The sequence below is a fragment of the Schistocerca nitens genome, chromosome 1 (genome assembly GCF_023898315.1).
Source record: "Schistocerca nitens isolate TAMUIC-IGC-003100 chromosome 1, iqSchNite1.1, whole genome shotgun sequence".
NCBI lineage: Eukaryota > Metazoa > Arthropoda > Insecta > Orthoptera > Acrididae > Schistocerca > Schistocerca nitens.
Window position 1 is genome coordinate 150,206,197 of NC_064614.1, and position 26,648 is coordinate 150,232,844.

Sequence of the window (26,648 nt, forward strand, 5' to 3'; positions counted from 1 at the left end):
TTATTGAGTCATACTTAAGCAACAGAGAGCACATAGTAACTATAAACAACCAAAGGTCAGACTCATTACCTGCTACAAAAGCCATTCCTCATCATTCTGTACTGGGTCCATTCCTGTTCATTGTATACATAAATGACTTCTTGTTGTGTGAGGCAGTATTGTACTTAACTCTCATTCTTGCCACATGAGGTAGAATTGTATGCAGTTGATACAATTCTAGTCACACAAGTGGACAATCAGGGGGAGTTGCGACATAATTTAAATGAAGTAATGGACCAATGCACTAACAGGTTTCAGGAAACTGAAGACATTGTTTTCAATTTATGTGTCTCAAATATAATCAAATTGTTAGGTTTCTACACAGATCAGAAACACGGGTGTGTCATTCAGAAAAATTGTGTTCCAAATTGTCTTATCTGTTGTACAAACTGAGGAATGATGTAAATAAAATTCTGCCAGTATATGAATATTTTGCATTTTTCCACTCCCACCTTACCTATGGAATTCTTCAGTGAGTAACTGCCGCAGCTCAAAAATTGTGTTCAAGTGGCAAAAAGAGGCTATCATATGTATAACAGCACTTACTCTAAGAGAATCTTGTAAAGATCACTTCAAAGAGCTCAGTATTATGATAGGCCCTAGTGTCTATATTTATAGTTTCTTCCCAGTGTTGATGAGAATTTAAATAATTTTAATGTTAGAATGCCCATACATGAACACAACACAAGTATTGGACAATCAGTTAGCAGAGTTGTTTAAGAAGAAAGCATATTACTCCATAAAAGAGTATGAGGAATCAGATTTAAGTGATATAAAGTTCTGTCTAGTACTGTCATGCTAAGTTGTAATAAATAACTGGTAAGAAAGTTCCTGCATACATAATTTTCATGTTATATATATATATATATATATATATATATATATATATATATATATATATATATATATATATATATCAATGTGTCTCAATTGTAAATATCAAGAATTTTATGTATGTAAATATTTATACCAATCATATGTAAGATATTCAAATGTGAATAAATTCTATTCTATTCAACATACTCGGCAAGGCTGCATGGAGACAGAGGGTACCTTATACCACTGCTAGTCATTCACTTTCCTGTCCGTCTCGCACTTCCAGCCCTAATTTCTCATATTTTATGTTTGTGGTCCTTACGCAAAATGTACATTGGCAGCAGTAGAAATGTTCTGCAAGCAGCTACAAATGGCAGTTCTCTAAATTTTTTCAAAAGTGTTTAACAAAAATAATGTTGCCTTCCCTCCAGAGATTCCAATTTGAGTTCACAAAGAATCTCCATAATACTTGTGTTATGACCACATAAAACCAAAGTAGGGAAAGCAAATGCCAGATTGACACTCATAGGATGAATCTTAAGAAAATGTAACTCATCCAAGAAAGAAGCGGCTACAAAGCACTTGTTTGACTAATTCATGAGTACTGTTCGTCAGTGTGCGATCCCTTACCAGAATGGACTGACAGAAGAGACAGAGAAAGTCTGACAGAGAATGCTGAGTTTTGTTTCAGGGTTGTCTGTTTTCCATGAGAACATTACAGAGATGCTCAACAAACTCCAGTGGCAGATGTACTTCTCCCCCCATATATATATATATATATTTTGTGAAATGATCATGACAAGAAAATTGGAGAAATTAGAGCTTTCCTGACAGACTTTCTTCTCCAGCTCCATTCACAAGTGGAAAACGGAAATGGAAGGGGGGTGGGGTTTGGGGGGGGGGGGGGAAATCAGTCAGTGGTATCAGAAGTACCATCCGCTACACACTTTCAGGTGGCTTGCATTGTTTCGATGTACCGATCACTGTAGCTGTAGATCTAACCTGCTGTTAATAAATCTAGCACCACATTTCTGAATTGCTTCAGTGTCTTCCTTTCTGCTGGAGTTCCCAAACACTCTAGCACTACAGAAGAATGGGTTATAGTAATTCTCAGTACACTAGCCCCTTTATAGACAAGATACAATTTTGTAACACACTCCCAACAAAACAAATCACCTACCCTGCTGCTGACCTTATGTGATCGTTTCATTTCATATCTCTTTCCAGATTGTGTCTCAATATTTACTCATCAGGTCAGTGTCAAGCAGCACATCACCTCTACTGTATCTGAGCATTAAGCAGGGTTTTTCTAGGAGCAGGAATTTTGCACCACTTAGTAGATAATGTGCCCAGAGTACAGCGTAGGCCACCCAACAGTGACAAAATAGTGAAGGTGTTTCCTGACAGAGCACAGGGCTTTAGTAGTGTACCAACACTTTACATCATGCATCACACATTGGACTGATTCTGGATGAGTCTGGTGCATTGTACACTGCATTCTAGTGAATGAGTGCCACGGATGGTGGAAGGGTACCTGTGACCACTATAGAACGTGGAGAAAGAAGAAATGAGTGTCACAGGGTCTGCTGCAATGAAGAAGAGGGACAGATACTGGGAGAGGGTGAGGACTCCAGAATGTGCAGCAGCTGAGAGAAACACTTTCTCAAATGTTATACCAGACACTGAAAATGTGGAAAACTGCCCTGACATACTAGCAGAACCCAAAATGGCCTCTGCAGCAATGCTGATGATAACTGTCGGGAACCAAATGAGCATGAACCACTTTCTGCTGAATCTCAGAAAATATCTGAACCACCATTTTTGGTCACATGCCAATGTACTCCAACTAAGAAGGGGAAGGAAAGTGATTCTCTTCTCCAACATTTAAATGAGAATAAAGAATACAGAGTCCACTTTGAAAACATTCTGGAATAGCTGTCAAAACCACCACCACCACTACCACAAGACAATGAAACAGACCTGTTCCTCAAACCCATGGCTATGACTGTGGAAAATTTTTTGCCAAATCCCATACATGGAACAAGCTTGGAGTTTTCTGAATCATCACTGAGATGGAAGTGTTAAACTTACAGCATCAATGCAGTTCTAGTTCACCAGCTGTAGATTACAATGAAACACAGTCGTCCTCACAACACCATTCCCTAGTACCACCAGTGACACCCCTGCAATACCTCTTGCAATGAAGTTACTCAAACAAGTGACACTGTTGCTCAAGCACCCAATTTCTCATGAAATGACCTCACTGGTGACCAGCACTAATAAACAAATAATAAAGAACAACACAATGTTTTGTATAAGGTTCCATATTTTATTTGATAAATGAAAGTCACTGGAATCTAGGGAAATTGAGTTGTGCTTATATGTAGCTGAGGCTTTTGGTGCATGTTACACATGTTGATATATTCAATGAATTTCCTCCAAATAGTAAAAAGTTATTAATAACAAGTGTAAGAAATCTGCTTTCACAAATGTACTTCCCAGACAGCACATGTGGGCTGAATAGTTAATGCACTTTCAGTTTTGATTCCTAAGAAAACGTGATGTATTTAAGTTCCGGGTCCCTGTCAACAAAAAATGCCATGTCCTGTTCGCTTGGCACAAAATTACTGCACCTAGGAAAACCCAACTTTAAAAGCTTTGGTTTTGCTTCTCATCTACATTAACTTTCATTTTTCTACATTTAGAGCTGACATTTATCACAGCAAATATGCCCAAAAGGAAAAAAATAATGCACTATGACGGAATTATCTGACTGGGATGGAAATCAACAGATGTGATGTATGTACATTTACAGACAACCAGATGATTACACTTTCAGACATTGGAATATTTATTGAAGAGCAAGGCAATAATGCACTGGCCCAACCTCTGGCCCTTATGCAAGCAGTTACTTGACTTGGCATTGATTGACAGAGCTGCTGGATGTCCTCCTGAGTTACATTGTGCCAAGTTTTGTCCAATTGGCGCCTTAATTTGTCAAAATCCAAAGCTGGTTGGAGGGCCCTGCCCATAATGCTCCAAACATTCTCAATTGGAGATTGATTCAGTGATCTTCCTGGCCAAGGCAGGGTTTGACAAGCATGAAAACAAGCATTAGAAACTCTTGCCAAGTGAGTGCTGACATTATCTGGCTGAGATGTATGACCAGATACGACTTGCCGTGGAGGGCAAGAAAACCAGGCATAGAATAATGTCGATGTACCGGTGTGCTGTAAGGATGGCCCAGATGACAACCAGAGGGACCCTGCTATAAAAAGAAATGTCATTCCAGACTATCACTCCCAGTTTTCAGCTGTACAACCTGTGACACTCAGTTTGGCATCTCCAGACATGTCTTCATTGGTCATCAGGACTCATTTCAAAGTGGGACTCATCACTGAAGGCAATCCTACTCCAGTCAATGAGATTCCAGGCTGAAGATGTATTTGTAGTCACCACAGACAGTGGTGAGATACAAACCTGACTGCTGCCCATCGTATGGCCTGACAACCGGCAGTGATCATCTAGTCCATTTATTTTCATAGCATGACCCCTCTCGTTGTCATCCACAACACTCTTGGAGCACAACATTGTGTTGATAATATTCTACACCCCATTTTTTTTGCCCTTCATGGAAAGCAATTCTGAGCTTACATATCAGCAAGATAATGCCTGCCTGCACATGGCAAGAGTTTCTAAAGCTTGTCTTCATGCTTCTCAAACCCTACTTTGGCCAGCGATGTCACTGGATTTCACTCAAACTGAGAGCATTTGGTACATTATGGGCAGGCTCCTCTGACCAGCTTGGGATTTTGATGATCTAGTGCCCCAATTGGACAGAATTTGGCACAATATCCCTCAGGAGGACATCCAACAAGTCTATTAATCAATGTCAAGCTGAATAACTGTTTGCATAAGGGCCAGAGGTGGACCAGTGTGTTACTGATGTGCTCAGTTTGTGGAGTTCTTTCTCTTGAATAAATCATCCAGTTTTTCTAAAATGCTAATCATTTGTTTGTCTGCACACATACATTAAGTCTGCCAGTTTCTGTCATATTCAGATAGTTCCTTCATGGTGCATCATTTGTTTTGTCTTAGAGTGCAGAAAGTAACTCTAAGTCACACCATATCTTCCCACAGTCTATCAACAATGGCACTTCCTTATACACTACAGCGTCATCAGCTCAGAGATACAGACTGCTGCTGACCCTCTACATCAGTTCAGGTATGTATGTAGCGAACAAGAACTGTCCTGTGTTACTCCGCTGGGGCATGTCTGGTAATACCATTGTCTATGATGTACACTTTCCATCCAGGACAACACAGGGGGTTCTATTATTCAAGAAGTCTTTGAACCACTTACATACATGGGAACCTATTTCACATGTTTGGACCCATGTTAACTACCTAAAGTGGAGCACTGTGTCAAACACATTCCGGATTAGATGCTGCATCTTGCCATTGATTGATGGTTCACAGGATATCATGTGAGAAAAGGCAGTTAAGTTTTGCATGGGTAGTGCTGTCTAAATCTGTGCTAATTTGTAGACAGAAGCTTTTCTGCCTCAAGGAAATATATTATGTTCGAACTTAGTATATGTTCAAGGATTCTGAAACAAACCAATGTTAAGGATATTGGTCTGTAGGTTTGCAGGCTGTTCTTTTACCCTTCTTATACACAGGAGTCACCTGCACTTTTTCCAGTCACTTGGGACATTTTGCTGGGTGACAGATTCTCATAAAAACAAGTTAAGTATGGGCCAATGCCATAGAGTACTCTATGTAAGACGAACTGGGATTCCATCCAGAACAGGTGACTTACTTGTTTTCAACTCTTTCAGTTGCTTTTCAGTGCCTAGGACACCTATTTCTATGTCCTGTGCGATTGTCAAATAATGGTATGTCTTTAGGATCCTAGAGCATCAATGATGACTTTACAACTTCAGCTTCCTTTGGCTGTCTTCTGCTGCCACTCCAGATTGGTCAGCCAGTGACTGGGTAGGAGCTTTCAGTCCGCTTAGTAATTTTATGTAGGGCCAGAATTTTCTTGGGGTCTTGGAGAGACCTTTCGCTAACATATGACAGTGGTGGTTGTTGTACACTTTGTGCATTGATATTTTATAGACATATTAATTTCTACTAACTTCTGCCTCACAACATTTCCACATAATTTTTTGAATCGAGAGTGCATGTAACAATCTCTGCTTCCTCAGCATTTTACAAATTTTTGTTACTAAACCATAGTTCATCCTTTCCATCCTTAATACACTTACTAGGCACATACTTCTCCAGGAAAGATTTACAGTCAGTTTAAATTTTGCTCATAATTCCTCTACTCCATCATATTTATAGTAAAGGATGTCATTCTTATCTAAGTAGGATGCTAACAACTGCTCATCTGCTCTTTCCAGCATAAAAACTCTCCTAACCTTCTAGATGAATTTAGGAGCTTTAGTAACCATGGTTATGATGACCCTAATTCCCGTGTCTATACTGACACTGTCGATAACGTCAAGTAGTTTGTAGCTACAAGGACTAAAACATTTCCATTGCATGTGGTCTGTAGATGTCCCAGTCTGTCCATGGTAGTTTAAAGTTGCCTCCAACTAACATTCCATTATTGGGTTGCATTTGCACTTTCTTTGAATGATTCTAAAACTGTCACAGTGGTAAAGACATCCATCAGTTTCCTGTTACATGTATCCAGATAACTTCACAGTCAGACTCAGTTTTTACTTTGATAAAGAGACTATTTCTGTTGACTGCAATGAACGCTCCCCCACCTATGGCATCTACTCTGTCTTTCTGATATACATTCCATGCAGAGCTTTCTACTTTGCATTTCATTCAGCTCTAGGTCCCAAGAACAATAGGAGTGCAAGAACTTTCCTGGAGGTTTGTAAATCCAGGAACTTTGTTAAGATTACTTTGACAATTCACTGTCAAAATTTTGACAGTTGAAATGTCTCTACTTTGTATGTGATTTGATTTTGATCTCTATGAATTTACTGGTGAGCATTCAGAGGCTCCGAAATACCACCAGCCCAAAAAACTCCCATTTGCACTCAACAAGCACTCTGTTACCCAAGTAGTTGCTTTCTTTATGTGGTGCATCCCATGACCTATCAAGGGGAGTCCTAGGATCCTCCACCCCATGATGCAGGTCTAGAAATCTGCAGGCAAGACCAACACAGAATCGACAGAGCCTTTGGTTGAGATCCTCCACTTGGCTCCAAACCAAAAGACCCCAATCGACTCTGGGCATGATGCTGCAGATTGTGAGCTTTGTTTGTAACATGTGAGTGGAGCCAGCAGTCATCACCATTTCCGCCAGCTGACCACACAAAATGAGGATGGCCTCAGAACCCATGCGACATGTATAATTGGCGCCAGCATGATCGAAAACTTGATGATGACTACACCCTCCACCCCTCAACAGGACATACTCGAAATCTAGAATGAGGCATCCTGGCAGACATAGAAAGTGCAAATTGGACTTATTTCTACTGCTGTACAGTGTTTCTCTGAGGGGCTCCATAACGTACCTAGCATAGGAGGTACCAAGTACTAGCAAACTGCTCCTCACTTTCTTTCCACCCCTCCCTAAGAAGCAGCCAGTCATCTGGTCGTGAGGAGGAATTGCGAGATCAGACAGCCAGTCCGCACACTGACACTGGCCACAAGCAACATGAACACAATATAACCTGCCACACACTTTGTAGTGAGTGCATTGCCTTAAGTAGGATACTGTGGAAGATGCCTCAGTAGCAGCACCTATGGGCAAAACGAGTGGCACTTGAGGTGTTCCGTGTGATGTGTCAGTTTCTTCCCCAATGATACAGGTTGCAGATGACTGACCATGCCCAACAGCATCTTCAGCTGTTCACAGAGTGCGGCCATTTTTTGGTTTCCACAGGTTATACTAATTCTCCTGACCGTTTCTGCTACTTCTGCGGCAAACTTGTAATGAAAAATCAATAGTAGGCAATCTTGGGCTTTGTCAGAAATGTAATTTGTGTACTTAGGTTTAAAGTTTAGGGAATCCCAAAGATCTAAAGAAGATCAAAAGAAATGTCCCCTCAAGATGAGAGTATTAAAATCCAAGTGATTAACTGCCAAATCATTCACAATGAAGAGCCAACGTTTTAAGGGCTTCTAAAAAGCTGTGGAGCTCAAATTATAGTACGTGCAGGAAGCTGACTAAAAGCTCTAAATTGATAGCAGTGGGATACGTGGAGAAAAATCTGGATCGGAAGCTACAAGGTTACAAATTCTCTTTAAGAATTGGAGAGATCAATATTTATCCATATGATTTCTGTTATGAGAAGAGAAGTTAGGATCACCAACAAATTCGAAAATAGTGAAAATAGAAAACAATAGAGCTGTATAGTTCTGTTTATTTATTTATTTTATTTTGATCCAACATCAATTGATTACAAAAAAAGGTTTTTTTTGTTCCAGTCTTCTGGATAAGTCAGAGCCTTACTTACTAGAGTTACATATTATTGGCTGGCACTTTTATCTACACAACTTTTTCTAAATTTAGTTGAGAGAACAGAGTTACATATATGGACTATACAGAAAAAAAAGTTGTTATTGCCATACTTAGGTTAAGGAGTCTACAGTTTGTAACAGTATTCATATCTGACATTCAAATATTTACAGTTTGTGAGATTACATATATTTTTAGATAGATGGTCTTCCATCATACGAGTGTACTAAATCTAGAAACTCATCTATTGAATATACAGGATTGTTTAGGAGCCATAATTTTAATTTCATTTTTAGTTTTTTAATGGGCAATTAAGTGTTTTGCTACTGTTTACTGCCATAATGATTATCTTCAGCACATACAGGTTATGAACAGTTAGTATTTTAAATTCTTTAAACAAATTTCTGCAGGACTCCCTGGCGCATTTATTTCCCATAATTCTAAGTGCCTTCTTTTGTGAATCAGGCATTGAAATAAATTCAATGACGAGAAGTAAAAATATGTACTGGACTGGGAATCGAATCTGGATTTTCCTCTTTGTGCAACTGGCTCCCCTAATCGCTTTGGCTATCTGAGCATGCTTCACGTCCAACACAAACTCCCAACTTGTCACACACTACCCACTTCCATCACTGCTTGCAGCCTCTTGCTATTTCACACAAGAGTTCTGACGAAGACTGCCTCTGCATTGAATGGTCATTAATTGCCGCCAAGGTGTTTACACACTGAAGCGCCAAAGAAACTGGTACAGGCATGCGTATTCAAATACAGAGATACATAAACAGCCAGAATACGGGGCAGTGGTCGGCAATGCCTATATAAGACAACAAGTGTCTGGCACAGTTCTTAGATCAGTTACTGCTGTTACAATGGCAGGTTATCAAGATTTAAGTGAGTTTGAACGTGGTGTTATAGTTGGCCCACAAGCGATAGGACACAGCTTCTCCGAGGTAGCTATGAAGCAGGGATTTTCCCATACTTCCATTTAATGAATGTACTGCGAATATTAAAGAATCCAGTAAAACATCAAATCTCTGACATCGCTGCGGCCGGAAAAAGATCCTGCAAGAACGGGGCAAACGATGATGGAAGAGAAATGTTCAGTGTGACAGAAGTGCAACTCTTCCTCAGATTGCTAGAGTTTGAATGCTGGGCCATCAACAAGTGTCAGCATGTAAACCATTCAATGAAACACCATCGATATGGGCTTCCGGAGCCTCGTGTACCCTTGATGACAGCATGATACAAAGCTTTACACCTCACCTGGGTCCGTCAACACAGACATTGGACTGTCGATAACTGGAAACATGTTGCCTGGTCAGATGAGTCTCGTTACAAATTGTATCGATCGGATGGACATGTGTGGGTATGGAGACAACCTTTTGAATCCATGGACCCCGCATGTCAGCAGGGGACTGTTCAAGATGGTGGAGGCTCTGTAATGGTGTGGGGCATGTGCACTTGGAGTGATATGGGACCCCTGATACGTCTAGATACGACTCTGACAGGTGACACATACGTAAGCATCCTGCCTGGTCACCTGCATCCATTCATGTCCACTGTGCATTCCGACGGACTTGGCCAAATCCAGCAGGACAATGCGACACCCCACAGGTCCAGAATGGCTACAGAGAGGCTCCACGAACACTCTTCTGAATTAAAACCCTTCCGCTGGCCACCAAAATCCCCAGACATGAACATTATTGAGCATATCTGGAATGCCGTGCAATGTGCTGTTCAGAAGAGATTTCCATCCCCTCGTACTCTTACGGATTTATGGACAGCCCTGCAGGATTCATGGTGTCAGTTCCCGCCAGCACTACTTCAGACATTAGTCGAGTGCATGCCACATCGTGTTGCACTTCTACGTGCTCACGGGGATCCTACATGATATTAGGCAGCTGTACCAGTTTCTTTGGTTCTTCAGTATATTTATGTGATGTCATCATAAGACACTACTCGTGTGCTGGCCGTCAAAAGCCTGCCAGTGCGAGTATCAGTATTTGGCCTCCGAGACGTGGCGCCAACGTAGCAACTAACAAAAGTAAGGTCCCACACCCCTTGCCATCCTCAAGGCCCCCCTCCGGATACCAGTTTCCTCTATGGCGTTGGAACATAAAAGACAGCGACGACAGCACTCAGGGGGCCAGTTTCTGAAAAAATAGAAATATTTTGACATCTAGTATAAATTTAAGTGTTAGGAAGTCTTTTCTGAAGGTAGTCGTCTCGATTGTAGCCTTCTACAGAACTGAAATGTGGGCGAAAATTCAGACAAGAAGAAATAGTTGCTTTTGAAGTGTGATGCTACAGAAGAACGCTAAAGATTGGACGGGTAGTTCGAATAACGAAAGAGGTGGTACTGAATCGAATTGGGGAAAAAGAAATTTATCGCACAACTTGTTGAAAGAAGGGATCGCTTGATAGGACACCCTCTTAGACATCGACAAAGAGTCAGTTTAGTAACTGAGCGAAGTGTGAGAGGATAAAAGTTTTAGAGGGATACCACGGGATGAATACATTTAAGAGCCTTAAATGGATTGTTGGATAGTCGCAGTATTTATTGCAGTAATTATTCTGGAATGAAGAGAGTCGCAGAGGATAGCATCAAACGAACATTTGGACTGATTGCCTTAACAACAACATCCAGTTAGATTTTGAAAAAATACGAGGGTGGTTTGAAAAGTTCTCGGAATCATCACGAGAGGTCAGCGCTAGGACAACGAATTGTTCACGTGATATTCATTGGACTGTTGCCTGTAAGTACGTGTCACGTCAGTGCTCTTGGAAGAGAGCTGTGGCAGTGACATGGCTCTGTTGTTGTTCCGCGTAGTGATTTGCTAAGATGGAAAAAATCGAGATTCGAGCAGTGATTAAGTACTTCGTAAAGAAAATTATGAAAGCAAAGGACATTCATGCCGACTTCCAAAATACACTGGGGAACTCTGCTCCTTCATATTCAACTGTTGCCAAGTGAACAAATGAATTTAAATTTGGTCGGGAGAGCTTAGATGATGATCCATGCAATGGTCGGCCAAGATATGTCACAACTTCAGAAATCACTGCAGAAGTTCACAAAATGGTCACGGAGGATCAACGATTGGAAGTGCGTGAAATTGCTCACGTTTGCCAGATGTCATCTGAAGAGGTATACCACGTTTTAACTGAAGAATTAGAAATGAAAAAAAAGAATTAGAAATGAAAAAATTATCTGCAAGATGGATGCCGCGACTCTTGACGCTGGATCAAAAACGCACGAGAGTGGACATATTGGAACAATGTTTTATGAGAAGCGAACAAAATTTTTTGTGCCGGCTTGTGACCACAGATGAGACTTGGCTGCACTACTATACCCTAGAGACAGAACTGCAGTCAAAGCAGTGGAAACAAGCTGGTTCTCCGCCACCAAAGAAAGCAAAGACAATTCCTTCGGCGGGAAAGGTCATGGCATCAGTGTTCTGGGATGCGAAGGGGTTTTGTTTGTGGATTATCTCCCCACTGGGCAAACAATTACTGGAGAATGCTATGCTAACCCCCTAGACAAATAGTCATCTTCCAGAAGACAATGCGCGCCCGCACACGTGTGCTGTCCCCATGGCAAAATTACACGAACTAAGGTATAAATTCATCAGGTTACCTTCCATCAGAAGGCTGTTGCACGCAGTGACTGTTATATTGACTTGTAAATAATAGATTTCAGCTATCAGTCATCCTTTTGAAATTGTATTGGCAGATCTAGATTTCAGCTAGAAACTAGCCATTCTCAATGCACTATCATTTTTGATCAATGCATGTAATGCCTGTTGGTCGGGCTTCATCCATTCAGTTCATTGAATATTGATCAAAACTGATAGTGCATTGAGAATGGATAGTTTCTAGCTGAAATCTAGATCTGCCAATACAATTTCAAAAGGACGACTGATTGCTGAAATCTATTATTTACAAGATATGAATTGTTGCCACACCCACCTTATTCACCTTATATGGCTCCGTCAGACTTCCATCTGTTCCCAAAACTGCAAATTTTTCTTGGTGAATGAAGATTCACTTCAAACGAAGAACTGATAGCCGGTGTTGACAACTATTTTGCAGGCCTGGAGGAAAGTTATTTTCGAGATGGCATCTAGGCACGGGAACATCGTTGGACCAAGTGCATTAATCTACAAGGAGACTACATTGAAAAATAAAAAATGTTTCAGTGATGTAAGTACCTTTTTTCTATTCCGTTCCGAGAACTTTTCAAACCACCACCGTAATAATGATGTGCAAAGGCCGACAACTAAGCCCTTTTTAAACATTAATTCGAAGTCTTGCAGTTCACAGAGCATAAAATCGTGTTCAAAAATGGTTCAAATGGCTCTGAGCACTATGGGACTTAACTGCTGAGGTCATCAGTCTCCTAGAACTTAGAACTACTTAAACCTAACTAACCCAAGGACATCACACACATCCATGCCCGAGGCAGGATTCGAACCGGCGATCGTAACGGTCGCGCGGTTCCAGACTGTAGCGCCCAGAACCGCTCGGTCACTCTGGCCGGCTAAAATCGTGTTGTTTTGTGGCTACAGGACTGATGACTCAGTCGTATCATACACGTACTTAGGATTCACAATGTTCAGGGGACGTTCCCTAGAGACTAAGCTGTACCTAAATAAAGTACCAGGTTAGGAACCACTGGCAGTGTACTGAGAACTGCAGTTCGTCTTCAGAAGCTATTACATACAAAAGTCGTGCGCTGCCCGTAGTTGTGTGCTGACCAAGTGTATCAGAGTAGACTCAAAAGAGTCATGAAGCGTAACGCAGCCAGTGAGAATTATAAAGGCTTGTTTGACCAGCGAAAGAGTGTAGCAGACTTGTCGCAAGATCATATCTGGCACACTCCAGTAAAGATGCAGTACATCTCACCAGAACCTGCTTGGGATATTTCAACAACAGTCTTTCAGAGCAGAAACTACGAGTATTCTTTAGTTAACAGTATATCTGTCCCGTGGAGACAGCGCAGATAATATTAGTGAAATAATAGCCCGCACAGAGGCGTATAAACAGTCGTTGTTCCCATGCGTAAATGCAACGGGAAGCAATCTAAGCATTATCATTATTCCCGGCTTTACACTGTTTTAGTATTCTCCAGTAACCCAAGATTATATATCAAATTTAATTTTCATTCTCCATTTGTGTCGATCTGTCCATAAATTTTCTTCGATATTTCTTCTTCTAATTAGTGTCTGAATTCCTTGTATCCATGTGGCCACTGGGCTCCTTCTTTTCTTCCTTCCTGGTGATTCCCATTCCACGGTTCATCATGGAAATCTCTCCTCTGACATCCTTTTCGTACTCCCACACCATACGAGTTGTTTTTTTCTTCCACAAAATCAATAAACGAACTTGTGATGCCTATTTTCTTCCTGATGTCTACACTTCTGACCCTTTCCCGCCTGCATCTTTTTGCAGACCGTCTCGAAAAGTCAATATTTTTATTAAGTGGGGCTTAACTTTCCATACATATTATCCACATGTCAAAATGCTTCTAACAAGTGTTATCAAGATTTTTCCTTTTGTTCCCTTCCAAATCTGTTTATCCCATAAAATGCCATACATTCCTACAAATTGCGACTCCTAAGTACGTGAATGATACGACTACCTCTACTTGTGAATCTTCACTGGTAGAATAATATGTACTCTCTAGTATGCGCTTCACAGTAATTTTTAGGGCATACGCATACGTAAATGTGGCGTAGTAGCAGAGAGGAAAAACCAAGTGGGGATACAAAGCGAAGCAAAGTGATCATAAAAAATGTAACGCATTTCATGGTGACTGTTGTCACTCGCGATAACAACTCAGCTTTGTATCCGCAACGAAGTTTTATCGCGTACGTTTACACTTACTGGCATCCACAGCATATTCAGCGCATCGCGACGGCTGTTCGTCCTGTGTCTGGCTGTTAAGTTCAGCTCGCACAGTGCCCAAGGTAACTGCTCTCGGGATTTAAGCACTGTCATATGCGGGGAAACATTTTCCGCTCCAGAGATTTAGGAACTTACAGCGATGATCGCAGATATTAAGAGTTTCCGGAATTTTATTTAAGACCACCTCTGGCGCACGACAATGTATGCCTATTAACGTCACATGTGCAATTTCCACAGTCGCAGCCAGTGCAAATTGTGTCAGAAACAGACACGAGTATATTCTTAGCATGTGCACTACAAATAAAGAAAAATTACAAGGGCTAAAATGTATTGCAGTTATGCGCATGAGCGACCACGTTAGTTCGGAGTCAGCCACGGGGTGCTAGGTATTGCGTTGCTATTGGCGAACTCTAAACCCACGGCGTTTATATTATGTGGACGGACCTTCCTTCACTTTAGAACTCTGTTAACCAAATGACATCTATACGCCAGAAAGTATCTCATATCTATATCTGAACATCTAATATAAATTTAAGTTCTATTTGTTCATAGGTCTACAACCTCAATCTATTTTTCAAAAGAAAACATTGTCAGAATAGACTGAAAAATCAGCCAACCAGTTGCAAATAAAGATTTACTGTCCCTTGACCATGGTTTCGATATTTGTAAAAATATCTTCTTCAGAAGTATTGGCCATACAAATGTATATACACCAGTTACAAAGCAATTTTTCTAACACAATAAAATATTTAAAAAAATATTTGTGAAATAAACGTACTCACTTATTTTATCACATGATGCAATAGACACCACAAGATAAAATATTTTGCGTAAGTTACACGTACCTTAAGTCAAAGACTAAGGCCAACTGCTACAAATATACAGACTCAGGGGACCAGGAAAAATTGTGCTACAGGGGGCGCTAAATACATGAGTGTAAGAACCACGCCTTGTTTGTGTTGAACAACTGCATCTTATAATAAAGTTTTTATATTTTTAATATTTTAATACATTTGTAGAGGAATTTTCATACTTACTGTATTATAAAATGCTGTTGTTCAACACAACCAAGGCGCGGTTCTTACGCGCATATATTTAGCGCCCCCTGTAGCACAATTTTTCCTGGTCGCCTGAGTCTGTATATTTGTAGCAGTTGGCCTTAGTCTCTGACATAAGGTACACGTAACTTACGCAAAATATTTTATCTTGTGATGTCTATTGCTTCATGTGATGAAATAAGTGAGCACATTTATTTCACAAATATTTTACTTTTAATATTTTATTATGTTAAAAAAATTACTTTGTAACTGGTGTGTACATTGTTGGGGCCAATACTTCTGAAGGAGATATTTTAGCAAATATCGAAACCATGGTCAAGGGATAATAAATCTTTATTTGCAACTGGTTGGCTAATTTTTCAGTCTATTCTGAATTATACAGTTGCTGTTTCGAAGCCATGTTTAAGTTTTTGAAAACAGTGTCCGTTTCGGACAATATTTTCTTTTGATTAATTGAAGTGTTAGAAAGTCTTTTCTGTAGGTATTTGTCTGTAAGTGTAGCCTTATGCGGAAGCGAAACGTGGATGACAAGTGCTTCAGCATTTGAAATGTGGTGCTACAGGAGAATTCTGAAGATTGAATGATCAGCTCTAGTAGCTAATGACAAGGTAGTTGCTGCGAATTGGCGAAATAAGAAATTATGGCGAAACTCAAGTAGAACAAAGCATCGGTGGACAGAACACATCCTGGGACATCAAAGAATCCTCAACTGGTCATGGAGGGAGGTCTAGCGGGTAAAAAATGTAGACGGAGATCAAGAGAATCAGTTTCAAATGGATATAGGTTGCAGTAGTTATTTGGAGATGAGGAGGCTTGCACGAGGTAGATTGTTGTGGAGAGCTGCATCGAAGTCTTCTGATCGGAGACCGCAATAATAGCAACAACAACAACAACAACAACAACGAAGAGGACGATATTCTACTGCGCGTGTTAGGGCTTCAACTTTTAATAAAATACGAGCTCTCAATTGCATTTGCTGTGTCTGCGTGACATCAACACTTTTACTACGGATAAATCTGTTATCATTCATGTAACGGGTCCAAGCTGCAGAATTTTTTTTAGCCTCTCTTATTACTTTCATTCTCAGATTGGATCTTTTCTCTGTTCTCTGATCAAGTGGTCTCGGTCTTGCGTTTCTCTATCTGACCAACAGCGCAGTCCTGAATTCATGCTTAAAATTTCTTATGTTTCCTCTTAAGTCATCGTTTCTTATTTCATCCCTTCTTTTTTACTTATTTCACATCTACACAGACCGTTTCACTATGCATCTGTGAAAGGAATATTAGCGTTTCTCTTTTTTAAAAGTATACGTTATGTATCCGTATTTTATGACATGTTCTACACCCTGACTGCGGAACAAGAAGTACCAGCTTAATCTGAAATCCAGTATCTACTGCTGCGATCCGTTTTCTTGCCTCAGTTTTAGCTTTACTGCAACTTGGTATAAGTGCTATTGCAGTTTTGGCAGTTTTTGTGTGAAGCGTAGATGTTGGTAACGGCGCGATAAATCACGGTAAATGGCCAGTTGTGAGACAGATGGAGATAACCAGTAACATTCTTCATTTGTTTCCCTTCGTTATGGCCATGCTTTCCGCAATATGGCGATACGCGACATTGTAACGGCACTTTGACGTAAATATGAGTGCTGCACGTTTCAGTCGCAGCAATTCAAGTTATGGTAATAAGTTCCTGGCTAACCACAACCTCAAAAATTGTTATATATACGTAAAAAACCGCAAAATATTTTTTACAAGCAAGGCTACACTGAACAGCCAAAACATTATGACCACCGTTAAAGAGTTCGTGCCAGGAGGGGGGGGGGGGGGGGGGGATATAATTGTTACATCCCACTTCTGACACCAAATGTAAAAACAGTACGTTGTTTGCGGATGGGGAGAGAAACTTCTGACATCAATGTTCATGTATAAAATGGCAGGGAAGAGAGAAAGAGGTTGTTACATATGCCTCGTGGTGGCAGTGTGCAGGAGGTCGAGCGGTCAGGATTTGATAGTGGGCACCCAGGGCGGCCGTTAAATGATAAAACAGGGAATTAAGTACAATAAAGAGGATGTATTTAGATACACGGAGTACAAAAGGAGCGCCTAGGGTCGGGAGTTACCAAGTTTAGGCCAGTCTAGGAGGTCGAACAATTAAATGAAATGGGCAACGGAAGGGGAAGCGGTTCATGTTGACTTGCTTTACTGGCCGGTCGTGAAAAGCAGGCCAGAGGCTCTGCCTTCGAAAAAGACGTCTGTTCTCTCGAGGTCTGGATTACAAGAGAGAGAAGCAACAGTGTTAGGCACCACAGAAGACCCCAGCGTCCACACACGTGATCGGTATCCCGTGCGCGCTATTGGCTAAAACCAATGGCGTGAATTCGCTAGCAGTTTCAGCAGAGGGCTCAGGGCGTCTCCTGTCAGCAGCTTTAACTGGACAGAACTGCCTCTGTTTTGAAAGAAAGGCAACTTGTGTCATGTAGACACGGCGTGAATTACTCTGGGAGAAAACTTGTAAAGATTCCACTGGGCCTATGAAATAAATTTTTTAAGCAAATTCCCTAAAATATTCCTTGACTGGCTGCCATCCTGTACACCACTGCCCATCACGACGTCGGATGCCGCGTGGTGGCGTTTTGGGCACGTGACGCGGTAAGAAAAGTATGTAAGCGAAGCATACACGGATTAGATTAGTTTAGAATAGTACTTGTTCCATAGATCATGAATACGACACTTCGTAATGATGTGGAACGTGTCAGATTAAAAAAAGGTTTCTGTACAAGATATTACATGACAAAATATATATATATATATATATATATATATATATATATATATATATATATATATATATATATATATTGGGGGGTTGGGGAAATTACCCACTTGCTATATCCGAAAATTCATCTAATGAGTAGGAGTTGCCATTAAGAAATTCTTTTAATTTCCTTTTAAATGCTCTATGGCTATCTGTCAGACTTTTGATGCTATTAGGTAAGTGACCAAAGACTTTTGTGGCAGCGTAATTTACCCCCTTCTGAGCCAAAGTTAGATTTAACCTTGAGTAGTGAAGATCATCCTTTCTCCTAGTGTTGTAGCCATGTACACTGCTATTAATTTTGAATTCGTTCGGATTGTTAATAACAAATTTTATATATATATATATATATATATATATATATATATATATATATATATATATATTGTGAGGCTACAGTGTAGATCTATAGCTCTTTAAATAAGTGTCTGCAGGATGATCTTGGATGAGCTCCAGCAATTATTCTGATTACACGCTTTTGAGCAATGAACACTCTTTTACTCAATGATGAGTTAGCCCAGAATATGATGCCATACGAAAGCAGAGAATGAAAATAGGCGTGGTCAGCTAATTTACTCAGATGTATACGGCCAAAATTTGCAATGACCTTAATAGCATAAGTAGCTGAACTCAAACGTTTCAGCAGATCCTCCGTGTGTATTTTCCAGTTCAACCCCTCATCAATGCATACACCTAGAAATTTTGAATATTCTACCTTAGCTACCGATTTCTGATCGAAGTCTATATTTATTAATGGTGTCATTCCCACGGACGGGGGATCATCCTAGCAAAGATATGGCCTACAAATGGGGAAATCCATTGAGATACGTGACTTTGACAAAGGAGAGATTATTATTACGCAGAGCCTGTGAACGAGTACCTCGAAAACGCCAAAGCTGGTCGAATGTTCACGTGCTACTGTCGTGAGCATCTACGGAAAGAGGTACATAGACAGTGAAACTACCATTAAGCGCTAAATCGTTGGACATCTACGACTCTTCACAGAACGTGGAATAGTCGGTGATCTGTGGCATCTCTGCCGAAAGAGCACAATGATGGTGCATGCATGTGTTTCGGAGCACACCGTTCATCGTACATTGTTGAACACGGAGCTCCACAGCAGACCACCCCTACGTGTTCACATGTTGGCACGGGACCATCGGGATTCAACAGTCGATCAATGAAAACGTGTGGGATTTTCGGGTGAATCACATTTTTGCTGCACTAGGTCGATGGTCGTCTCCACAAACGCAGTCATCGAGGTGAGCGACGGCTCGAAACGTGCAGCGCGCTACGGACACAGGCGGGTGGGAGCAGTATGATGCTTTGGGAGACATTGTCGCCTGATGTAAATCCTGTGGAACCCATCTGGGTCGTTATTGGGGCGCCATCACAGCGTATGCAAATCAGCGGCCCGTTTTTACCCGAATCACACGACCTGTGCGTAGACATCTAATGCCATATAACCTCCTCGAACCTACCAACAAACCGTCGGATCCCCGATAGGCAGAATCGGTGATGTATTTCGTTCCAAAGACGGAAAAACAAAGCAAGTGAGCAATTTAAGCTGTGCTATTAGTTTCCTACCTACTATATACTTGTAGATCGTGACTTGTTCGAAAAAAACAACAAAGTATTTTTGAGAAGCAAGAGTATAAATTGAAGTGTTGTCATCAGGTTCGTTGATAACAACATACTAGAAAATGGAAAAACATAATACTTGTGTAAATTAAGTAAAAATGAAGAAAAATAGAAATGGAATAAAGTATAGAAATTTATTAAATATTGGTAACTCTTTGTTACTCTTTGAAAGGATGTGAAGGACATGTCTACCTCCTAAGTGAAACACAGGTAACAGAAAAAGAAGAAAATGAAAGAAGCCACATAACTTCAGAGCGGATTCTAAATCATTTTGGCAGCTAGAAAAAAACTCAAAAACAAGTCTTTCTCCTGACTCCCCCGCCTTCTCCACGTGTATTCAAATAACTATGAATCGAAAGCGTGCTTGCATTTATTAGGATTCCGAAATGATCGTTTTATGGCAGACCAGGTGGCTCTTTGAAATATAGAATACGATTAACAGAGAGATGAACAAAACCTTCACCGTTCAGGTAGTTGTACGAAGTGAATCTGTCAGAAATAACAGTACTTCCAGCGAGTACGCACTTTTTCAGAACTCTCAGGAGAATACGCTTTGCTCTTCTGCGTATCACTTCAAGGAAGCACTTATTGCTACCGCTTTCTAGACCACCAAAGACCGATCTGCCAGCTACACGTTTTCCCCTATGAAATTTGCGCTTCCCAAATTTTGCTTCATCCTGCTCAACGACTTTTGCAACGCCATCGAGAAGATCTTCGCTGTGAACACAAGACTTCTCTGGGGAAGCTCCTCCAGCCTCGCAAACATACTTCCGATGAGATAAGAGTACCAGAACATTCGCTGACCCACAGAAACGTCATCTTCAAAGCCGCATCTATGGAGAGGCTACTAAAACGACGGTTGCCTCTTTTCTGCAGCACCGTTGAAGACCGTCTGAACGACCATTTCTAGCAACAAAGGCCATTTGCGCAGAACATGTCTTACATGTTTTGCCGTTTCAAGGATTCCCTGGTTAAAACACCCCTGTTCGACTTCACCATGTAAATTAAATAGCTTCGATATGAGTTACCATCAGTCACGAAAACTCCTAAAATATGCCTACAAATAAAGAACACACCGAAAAATACCGACTAACCAACCTTGAAATCCACGGTAACTAAGTGACAGTACTTAATGTTGAACTCTCCCACCATTCAGCGTTTATAATTACTTGCTATAGACTATCACATCTGTTTACGGAATATAATTATATTTAACTAAGAAAGTTTCGCTAGTGCGGAACCACTTCGCTAACTGTACATCATATAAATTCAAAATTCCTACCAGACAGAAAATATATCAACTACTCTTACTTACGAAGCGAAATAAATGATAAACGACATTCTCATTTATTAGAGTTTCCTACTAATGCCACCATCCTACTTTCTTTAAATAATGCTGTAGATACCAAAGAGCTTTCCAAATTTTTACAAGCAGCCAAGATATCTTTATAATAAGAACCCAACACTGGGAATTATTTTAACTGTCGTATCAATATGTATTTCACATGTGCAGTTATTTCAATTTAGGTTTTGAGCAACTGTATATCTAGTTCTTTTTTCTGATTTTATCTCTTAACTTGTGGTGCTGTATAAAACTGATACACTGCATGTTCAACAACTTTGTTAAATGTATAAGTGTGTCTTTATTTATATCTGTGGTTCAAATGGTTCAAATGGCTCTGATCACTATGGGACTTAACATCTGAGGTCATCAGTCCCCTAGAACTTAGGACTACTTAAACCTAACTAATCTAAGAACATCACACACATCCATGCCCGAGGCAGGATTCGAACCTGCGACCGTAGCGGTCGCGCGGTTCCAGACTGAAGCGCCTAGAATCGTGCTGCCAGTCAATCCGGTGGATGTATACAATTTCGAACGATGTTCGAACATTTGTAAGTGATAGTCTGAGTCATTTATTTCGAATTATTGTTTTCCAAAGCATTGTGCTTATTTTGCAATAGTCTTAAAATTCCTGTGTTAATGGTGATGATTATGTACGATTAATCCCTAAGGAGCAACAAAGCTTAAAAAAATTGTTAGAAAGTAAAAACGAAAGAGTTTCGCTCCTAAAAATATTTTAAAGCCCGATAAATCCCTAATCTGCGCGTGTAACAGCTGGAAATTCGAAGTTTTTTGAGACAGTTTCAAATTGGCGCGCTAGCAAGCCATTTCGCAATTCCAGAGCAGCAAAATTTATTAAATCAGAGATTCAGCAAAGCGATGAAGTTCTGTAATAAGCCTAAAAATAGCGGTGGCTGGCCGTTCTTTTCCTGTAATTGAAAGTAGCCATGTTGGTTCTTTAAATGACCTACACATATAAATAAATATTTGTAATGATTCTTATTCGCACTGTTCCCGTCCGGCAAAGATATCGTAGGGAGGTAAGATTACATCTGAGCAAGCTGACAGAAAATAGAAACCTATACTATCAATTTCTTTTATGTACTTCAATTTTTTTTCACCGATCTCAGTGCCTGTCCTTCTTTTGAGCTGGAGCGGTAAAGACTTATCTACTTGCACCCTCCCAATATTGTGTTAATTAAGAGCTATAATATGCGGAAGTCGTAATTTTCGTTCTGCTACCGAGCTGCGTTCTAATCTCTACATCCCGGTGTGTTTTTTTAAATTCACCTTTCCGGAGATGTCAACACGAATGTAGCCGATGAAACCACGCCGGCATTGTTGTACATCGTTGGGGAGGCGAGGTGAATATCAAGCCGTACACCAAAACTCCAAGGAATAAATTTTCAAACAATGTCCCAGGAATGCCACAACCTTTCCTAACCCCCACCTGCGGCCGCGCGGTTCCAGACTGTAGCGCCTTTAACCGCTTGGCTACCACGGCCGGCGAACGTCACATAGCTATAACAAGACCGCCTGTAGGCTCTGTAGCTATAGCAACACTTGGAAAACCGTGAGAAAGCTTGTACTTAGTTTATTAATTATTAGAAATGCGTCTGTAACAGCAAGAAATGACAATGACAAAAGAAGTAAATCATATAACACGTCACGAACAAGGGAAGCAACAGTACATCATAGAAAAACCGTAACTAACACGCTAAATGAGATTATACATAGAGGTTGTTAGTCTGAAATGAACAAAAAACAGAAAAATAGATAACGTTAGTTATCAATCTCTCGGTAATCATTATGATGTGGAACGTGTCAACTGCATAAGAACTGCACATATGAATGAAGTTTTTTTTAAGTTCAAAATTTTTATTGCCTACCCCACTTCTTAAATGACACAAAATGCATATATTGCACCTATTGATTATTTATTCCTATTCAAGAATTCATCTATGGCACGGAAGGAGTTGTCAACGAGATATGATTTCAGTTTATTTCTATAACTATTACTGCTGTCTGTCAGACATTTTATTTCATCTGATAATTCGTCGAAAAGTTTTACAGCAGCATATTTTACCCCTTTCTCTGCCAAAGGTAGATTAAGTAGAGGATAGTGTAAGTCTTCCTTTTTTCTGGTATTATAATCATGAATGTCACTGTTGTTTTAAAACTGGTCCATATTGTTGAGAACAAGTAAATGTACTGTGAGGCTGTTGTAAGAATTCCTAACCTTTTAAACACATGCCTACGAGATGTGCGACTATGAGTCCCACACATTACTCTAACCACTTTCCTCTGAGCAGTGAATACTTCTTGCCTAAGTGTTGAGGTAGCCCAAAATATTATTCCCTATGACATCAGAGAGTGAAAGTGTGCGATGTATATTAGCTCGCTTATTTCTGTATCCCCAAAATTACACTACTGGCCATTAAAATTACTGCACCAAGAAGAAATGCAGATGACAAACAGGTATTCGTTGGACATATATATTATACTAGAACTGACATGTGATTACATTTTCATGTAATTTGGGTGCGTAGATCCTGAGAAATCAGTACCCAGAACAACCACCTCTGGCCGTAATAACGGCCTTGATACGCCTGGGCATTGAGTCAAACAGAGCTTGGATGGCGTGTACATCTACATCTACATCCATACTCCGCAAGCCACCTGACGGTGTGTGGCGGAGGGTACCCTGAGTACCTCTATCGGTTCTCCCTTCTATTCCAGTCTCGTATTGTTCGTGGAAAGAAGGATTGTCGGTATGCTTCTGTGTGGGCTCTAATCTCTCTGATTTTATCCTCATGGTCTCTTCGCGAGATATACGTAGGAGGGAGCAATATACTGCTTGACTCTTCGGTGAGGGTATGTTCGCGAAACTTTAACAAAAGCCCGTACCGAGCTACTGAGCGTCTCTCCTGCAGAGTCTTCCACTGGAGTTTATCTATCATCTCCGTAATGCTTTCGCGATTACCAAATGATCCTGTAACAAAGCGCGCTGCTCTTCGTTGGATCTTCTCTATCTCTTCTATCAACCCTATCTGGTACGGATCCCACACTGCTGAGCAGTATTCAAGCAGTGGGCAAACAAGCGTACTGTAACCTACTTCCTTTGTTTTCGGATTGCATTTCCTTAGGATTCTTCCAATGAATCTCAGTCTGGCATCTGCTTTACCGACGATCAGCTTTATATGATCATTCCATTTTAAATCACTCCTAGTGCGTACTCCCAGATAATTTATGGAATTAACTGCTTCCAGTTGCTGACCTGCTATTTAGTAGCTAAATGATAAGGGATCTATCTTTCTATGTATTCGCAGCACATTACACTTGTCTACATTGAGATTCAATTGCCATTCCCTGCACCATGCGTCAATTCGCTGCAGATCCTCCTGCATTTCAGTACAATTTTCCATTGTTACAACCTCTCGATACACCACAACATCATCTGCAAAAAGCCTCAGTGAACTTCCGGTGTCATCTGCAAGGTCATTTATGTATATTGTGAATAGCAACGGTCCTATGACACTCCCCTGCGGCACACCTGAAATCACTCTTACTTCGGAAGACTTCTCTCCATTGAGAATGACATGCTGCGTTCTGTTATCTAGGAACTCCTTAATCCAATCACACAATTGGTCTGATAGTCCATATGCTCTTACTTTGTTCATTAAACGACTGTGGCGAACTGTATCAAACGCCTTGCGGAAGTCAAGAAACACGGCATCTACCTGTGACCCGTGTCTATGGCCCTCTGAGTCTCGTGGACGAATAGCGCGAGCTGGGTTTCACATGACAGTCTTTTTCGAAACCCATGCTGATTCCTACAGAGTATATTTCTAGTCTCCAGAAAAGTCATTATACTCGAACATAATACGTGTTCCAAAATTCTACAACTGATCGACGTTAGAGATATAGGTCTATACAGGGCTATTACAAATGATTGAAGCGATTTCATAAATTCACTGTTGCTCCATTCATTGACATATGGTCACGACACTACAGATACGTAGAAAAACTCATAAAGTTTTGTTCGGCTGAAGCCGCACTTCAGGTTTATGCCGCCAGAGCGCTCGAGAGCGCAGTGAGACAAAATGGCGACAGGGGCCGAGAAAGCGTATGTCGTGCTGGAAATGCACTCACATCAGTCAGTCATAACAGTGCAACGACACTTCAGGACGAAGTTCAACAAAAATCCACCAACTGCTAACTCCATTCGGCGATGGTATGCGCAGTTTAAAGCTTCTGGATGCCTCTGTAAGGGGAAATCAACGGGTCGGCCTGCAGTGAGCGAAGAAACGGTTAAACGCGTGCGGGAAAGTTTCACGCGTAGCCCGCGGAAGTCGACGAATAAAGCAAGCAGGGAGCTAAACGTACCACAGCCGACGGTTTGGAAAATCTTACGGAAAAGGCTAAAGCAGAAGCCTTACCGTTTACAATTGCTACAAGCCCTGACACCCGATGACAAAGTCAAACGCTTTGAATTTTCGGCGCGGTTGCAACAGCTCATGGAAGAGGATGCGTTCAGTGCGAAACTTGTTTTCAGTGATGAAGCAACATTTTTTCTTACTGGTGAAGTGAACAGACACAATGTGCGAATCTGGGCGGTAGAGAATCCTCACGCATTCGCAATTCACCAAAAGATAACGTGTTTTGTGCAAACTCACTGTTTAAAGTTTACGGCCCCTTTTTCATCTGCGAAAAAAACGTTACAGGACATGTGTATCTGGACATGCTGGAAAATTGGCTCATGCCACAACTGGAGACCGACAGCGCCGACTTCATCTTTCAACAGGATGGTGCTCCACCGCACTTCCATCATGATGTTCGGCATTTCTTAAACAGGAGATTGGAAAACCGATGGATCGGTCGTGGTGGAGATCATGATCAGCAATTCATGTCATGGCCTCCACGCTCTCCCGACTTAACCCCATGCGATTTCTTTCTGTGGGGTTATGTGAAAGATTCAGTGTTTAAACCTCCTCTACCAAGAAACGTGCCAGAACTGCGAGCTCGCATCAACGATGCTTTCGAACTCATTGATGGGGACATGCTGCGCCGAGTGTGGGAGGAACTTGATTATCGGCTTGATGTCTGCCGAATCACTAAAGGGGCACATATCGAACATTTGTGAATGCCTAAAAAAACTTTTTTAGTTTTTGTATGTGTGTGCAAAGCATTGTGAAAATATCTCAAACAATAAAGTTATTGTAGAGCTGTGATATCGCTTCAATCATTTGTAATAACCCTGTAGTTCTGCACATCTGTTCGACGTCCCTTCTTGAAAACGGGGATGACCTGTGCCCTTTTCCAATCCCTTGGAACGCTACGCTCTTCTAGAGACCTATGATACACCGCTGCAAGAAGGGGGGCAAGTTCCTTCGCGTACTCTGTGTAAAATCGAACTGGTATCCCATCAGGTCCAGCGGCCTTTCCTCTTTTGAGCGATTTTAATTGTTTCCTTATCCCTCTGTCGTCTATTTCGATATCTACCATTTTGTCATCTGTGCGACAATCTAGAGAAGGAACT

The 26,648-nt window shown here is 40.9% G+C and overlaps 1 pseudogene; it reads right to left on the minus strand.

Moving 5' to 3' along the window:
• Positions 1-26,648, minus strand: part of LOC126243660 (lysosomal alpha-mannosidase-like) — a 275,619-nt pseudogene that overhangs the window by 199,291 nt on the left and 49,680 nt on the right.